The sequence below is a fragment of the Cervus elaphus genome, chromosome X (assembly GCF_910594005.1).
Source record: "Cervus elaphus chromosome X, mCerEla1.1, whole genome shotgun sequence".
In the NCBI taxonomy this organism is placed as follows: Eukaryota; Metazoa; Chordata; class Mammalia; order Artiodactyla; family Cervidae; genus Cervus; species Cervus elaphus.
The window spans coordinates 20,765,154-20,771,153 of NC_057848.1; positions in this window are offsets into that span (position 1 = coordinate 20,765,154).

The window sequence follows — 6,000 nt, forward strand, 5'->3', positions numbered from 1 at the left end:
CCATAGGTTCGTGGATTTATCTCTGGGCTTTCTATTCTGTTCCATTGGTCTATATTTCTGTCTTTGTGCCAGTACCACACTGTCTTGATGACTGTGGCTTTGTAGTAGAGTCTGAAGTCAGGCAGGTTGATTCCTCCAGTTCCATTCTTCTTTTTCAAGATTACTTTGGCTATTCGAGGTTTTTTGTATTTCCATACAAATTGTGAAATTCTTTGGTCTAGTTCTGTGATGACATGATCCTCTATATAGAAAACCCTAAAGACTCTACCAGAAAATTACTAGAACTAATCAATGAATATAGTAAAGTTGCAGGATATAAAATTAACACACAGAAATCCCTTGCATTCCTATATACTAACGATGAAAAAACAGAAAGAGAAATTAAGGAAACAATACCATTCACCATTGCAACAAAAAGAATAAAATACTTAGGAGTATATCTACCTAAAGAAACAAAAGACCTATACATAGAAAACTATAAAACACTGATGAAAGAAATCAAAGAGGACACAAACAGATGGAGAAACATACCGTGTTCATGGATTGGAAGAATCAATATTGTCAAAATGGCTATTCTACCCAAAGCAATCTATAGATTCAATGCAATCCCTATCAAGCTACCAACGGTATTTTTCACAGAACTAGACCAAGGAACTAGGTCTTTCTCTGTGGTCTCCACAGGGGATTCAGACATCCTTTCGTCTTGGGAGATGCAAGACGAGCCTGCATTCAAGTCACTGCAGGGATATCCGGCCTTATTTCGAGTCAGGGCATCGCGGAGTCCATTCCACTTGAGGCCGCAAACTCACTGTACCTCTCACATACTTAGAGCTGAGAGAAGCCTCCTCTTGAGGTGCTTGTGGTAAGGTGGTATTCCTCTGGAGTCGAAGCCAGGGATTAACCTCTCATCTCGAGTTGATTCTTGGTCCACGGAGCTCTTTCGTGTTTCTTCAGTGTCCTCAGGATCCCTCTAGCCTTGAAACAGTGTTCTTGGGGTTTCTGTGGAGTGCCATCAAGGAAATCAAGGCTCCTTTCATGTGTGATGTGCAACACGGCATTGCTCTGCACGCAGTGCAGGTTAATCAGGCCTCATCTCGCGGCGAGGGGGAAGTCTCATGGTTTTTCTCGAGTTGCGGCGGGAACCTGGGGTATATTCTCGAGTTACGGCGGGGATGGCCCTTTCACACATGTGTTTGTTCAGCGACGTCAGGACTCCTGCCTAGTTGCGAGGGACAACTCGGGATTCTCCTTGAGGCTTGGCAGGGCAATTGGGACGCCTCTCCAGCTGAGGCGGGAGACCAAGTGTCGCTTTCCACGTGCAACAGCAATCCTGGGACTCCTATCAAGTTTCACGAGGAGTCAGGCATCGTCTCCTTTGGAGGCATTGATCTCCGCGTACCTCTGGAGTTTTCAAAGGATGTGAGGCCTCCGGTCGCGATGAGGTGGGGAACTAGGTCTTTCTCTGTGGTCTCCACAGGGGATTCAGACATCCTTTCGTCTTGGGAGACGCAAGACGAGCCTGCATTCAAGTCAATGCAGGGATATCCGGCCTTATTTCGAGTCAGGGCATCGGGGTGTCCATTCCACTTGAGGCCGCAAACTCAGGGTCCCTCTCACATACCTAGAGCTGAGAGAAGCCTCCTCTTGAGGTGCTTGTGGTAAGGTTGTATACCTCTGGAGGCGAAGCCAGGGACTAACCTCTCATCTCGAGTTGGATTTTGGTCCACGGAACTCTTTCGTGTTGCTACAGTGACCTCAGGATCCCTCTAGCCTTGAAACAGTGTTCTTGGGGTTTCTCTGGAGTACCATCAAGGAAATTAAGGCTCCTTTCATGTGTGATGTGCAATACGGAATTCCTCTGCACGCAGTTCACGGGAATCAGGCCTCATCTCGCGGCGAGGGGGAAGTCTCATGGTTTTTCTCGAGTTGCGGCGGGAACCTGGGGTATATTCTCGAGTTACGACGGGGATGGCCCTTCCACACACGTGCTTGTTCAGCGACGTCAGGACTCCTGCCTAGTTGCGAGGGACAACTCGGGATTCTCCTCGAAGCTTGGCAGGGCAATTGGGACGCCTCTCCAGCTGAGGCGGGAGACCAAAGGTCCCTTTCCTCGTGCCAAAGGAATCCTGGGACTCCTATCAAGTTTCATGAGGAGTCAGTCCTCGTCTCCTTTGGAGGCACTGATCTCCGCGTACCTCTGGAGTTTTCAAAGGATGTGAGGCCTCCGGTCGCGATGAGGTGGGGAACTAGGTCTTTCTCTGTGGTCTCCACATGGGATTCAGACATCCTTTCGTCTTGGGAGATGCAAGACGAGCCTGCATTCAAGTCGCTGCAGGGATATCCGGCCTTATTTCGAGTCAGGGCATCGCGGAGTCCATTCCACTTGAGGCCGCAAACTCAGGGTACCTCTCACATACTTAGAGCTGAGAGAAGCCTCCTCTTGAGGTGCTTGTGGTAAGGTGGTATTCCTCTGGAGTAGAAGCCAGGGACTAACCTCTCATCTCGAGTTGATTTTTGGTCCACGGAGCTCTTTCGTGTTTCTTCAGTGTCCTCAGGATCCCTCTAGTCTTGAAACAGTGTTCTTGGTGTTTCTCTGGAGTGCCATCAAGGAAATCAAGGCTCCTTTTATGTGTGATGTGCAACACGGAATTGCTCTACACGCAGTGCAGGTTAATCAGGCCTCATCTCGCGTCGAGGGGGAAGTCTCATGGTTTTTCTCGAGTTGCGGCGGGAACCTGGGCTATATTCTCGAGTTACGGCGGGGATGGCCCTTTCACACATGTGTTTGTTCAGCGACGGCAGGACTCCTGCCTAGTTGGGAGGGACAACTCGGGATTCTCCTTGAGGCTTGGCAGGGCAATTGGGACGCCTCTCCAGCTGAGGCGGGAGACCAAGGGTCCCTTTCCACGTGCCACAGCAATCCTGGGACTCCTATCAAGTTTCACGAGGAGTCAGGCATCGTCTCCTTTGGAGGCACTGATCTCCGTGTACCTCTGGAATTTTCAAAGGATGTGAGGCCTCCGGTCGCGATGAGGTGGGGAACTAGTTTTTTCTCTGTGGTCTCCACAGGGGATTCAGACATCCTTTCGTCTTGGGAGATGAAAGACGAGCCTGCATTCAAGTCACTGCTGGGATATCCGGCCTTATTTCGAGTCACGGGATCGCGGTGTCCATTCCACTTGAGGCCGCAAACTCAGGGTCCCTCTCATATACCTAGAGCTGAGAGAAGCCTCCTCTTGAGGTTCTTGGGGTAAGGTGCTATTCCTCTGGAGTCGAAGCCAGGGACTAACCTGTCTTCTCGAGTTGAATTTTGGTCCACGGAGCTCTTTCGTGTTGCTACAGTGACCTCAGGATCCCTCTAGCCTTGAAACAGTGTTCTTGGGGTTTCTCTGGAGTGCCATCAAGGAAATCAAGGCTCCTTTCATGTGTGATGTGCAACACGGAATTGCTCTGCACGCAATGTAGGGGAATCGGGCCTCATCTCGTGGCGAGGGGGAAGTCTCATGGTTTTTCTCGAGTTGCGGCGGGAACCTGGGGTATATTCTCGAGTTACGACGGGGATGGCCCTTCCACACACGTGTTTGTTCAGCCACGTCAGGACTCCTGCCTAGTTACGAGGGACAACTCGGGATTCTCCTCGAGGCTTGACAGGGCAATTGGGACGCCTCTCCAGCTGAGGCGTGAGACCAAGTGTCCCTTTCCACGTGCCACAGGAATCCTGGGACTCCTATCAAGTTTCACGAGGAGTCAGGCATCGTCTCTTTTGGAGGCACTGATCTCCGTGTACCTCTGGAGTTTTCAAAGGATGTGGGGCCTCCGGTCGCGATTAGGAGGGGAACTAGGTCTTTCTTTTTTTTTTTTTCTTTTCTTTTTTTTTTTTTTTTTAATTTTTTTTATTATTTGGAGGCTAATTACTTCACAACATTTCAGTGGGTCTTGTCATACATTGATATGAATCAGCCATAGATTTACACTTATTCCCCATCCCGATCCCCCCTCCCATCTCCCTCTCCACCCAATTCCTCTGGGTCTTCCCAGTGCACCAGGCCGGAGCACTTGTCTCATGCATCCCACCTGGGCTGGTGATCTGTTTCACCATAGATAGTATACATGCTGTTCTTTTGAAACATCCCACCCTCACCTTCTCCCACAGAGTTCAAAAGTCTGTTCTGTATTTCTGTGTCTCTTTTTCTGTTTTGCATATAGGGTTATCGTTACCATCTTTCTAAATTCCATATATATGTGTTAGTATGCTGTAATGTTCTTTATCTTTCTGGCTTACTTCACTCTGTATAAGGGGCTCCAGTTTCATCCATCTCATTAGGACTGGTTCAAATGAATTCTTTTTGACGGCTGAGTAAAATTCCATGGTGTATATGTCCCACAGCTTCCTTATCCATTCATCTGCTGATGGGCATCTAGGTTGCTTCCATGTCCTGGCTATTATAAACAGTGCTGCGATGAACATTGGGGTGCATGTGTCTCTTTCAGATCTGGTTTCCTCAGTGTGTATGCCCAGAAGTGGTATTGCTGGGTAATATGGCAGTTCTATTTCCAGTTTTTTAAGGAATCTCCACACTGTTTTCCATAGTGGCTGTACTAGTTTGCATTCCCACCAACAGTGTAAGAGGGTTCCCTTTTCTCCACAGCCTCTCCAGCATTTATTGCTTGTAGACTTTTGGATAGCAGCCATCCTGACTGGTGTGTAATGGTACCTCATTGTGGTTTTGATTTGCATTTCTCTAATAATGAGTGATGTTGAGCACCTTTTCATGTGTTTGTTAGCCATCTGTATGTCTTCTTTGGAGAAATGTCTGTTTAGTTCTCTGGCCCATTTTTGGATTGGGTCATTTATTTTTCTGGAATTGAGCTGCAGGAGTTGCTTGTATATTTTTGAGATTAATCCTTTGTCTGTTTCTTCATTTGCTATTATTTTCTCCCAATCTGACGGCTGTCTTTTCACCTTACTTATCGTTTCTTTTGTAGTGCAAAATCTTTTAAGTTTCATTAGATCCCATTTGTTTAGTTTTGCTTTTATTTCCAATATTCTGGGAGGTGGGTCATAGAGGATCTTGCTGTGATTTATGTCGGAGAGTGTTTTGCCTATGTTCTCCTCTAGGAGTTTTATAGTTTCTGGTCTTACATTTAGATCTTTAATCCATTTTGAGTTTATTTTTGTGTATGGTGTTAGAAAGTGTTCTAGTTTCATTCTTTTGCAAGTGGTTGACCAGTTTTCCCAGCACCACTTGTTAAAGAGGTTGTCTTTTTTCCATTGTATATCCTTGCCTCCTTTGTCAAAGATAAGGTGTCCATAGGTTCGTGGATTTATCTCTGGGCTTTCTATTCTGTTCCATTGGTCTATATTTCTGTCTTTGTGCCAGTACCACACTGTCTTGATGACTGTGGCTTTGTAGTAGAGTCTGAAGTCAGGCAGGTTGATTCCTCCAGTTCCATTCTTCTTTTTCAAGATTACTTTGGCTATTCGAGGTTTTTTGTATTTCCATACAAATTGTGAAATTCTTTGGTCTAGTTCTGTGATGACATGATCCTCTATATAGAAAACCCTAAAGACTCTACCAGAAAATTACTAGAACTAATCTATGAATATAGTAAAGTTGCAGGATATAAAATTAACACACAGAAATCCCTTGCATTCCTATATACTAACGATGAAAAAACAGAAAGAGAAATTAAGGAAACAATACAATTCACCATTGCAACAAAAAGAATAAAATACTTAGGAGTATATCTACCTAAAGAAACAAAAGACCTATACATAGAAAACTATAAAACACTGATGAAAGAAATCAAAGAGGACACAAACAGATGGAGAAACATACCGTGTTCATGGATTGGAAGAATCAATATTGTCAAAATGGCTATTCTACCCAAAGCAATCTATAGATTCAATGCAATCCCTATCAAGCTACCAACGGTATTTTTCACAGAACTAGACCAAGGAACTAGGTCTTTCTCTGTGGTCTCCACAGGGGATTCAGA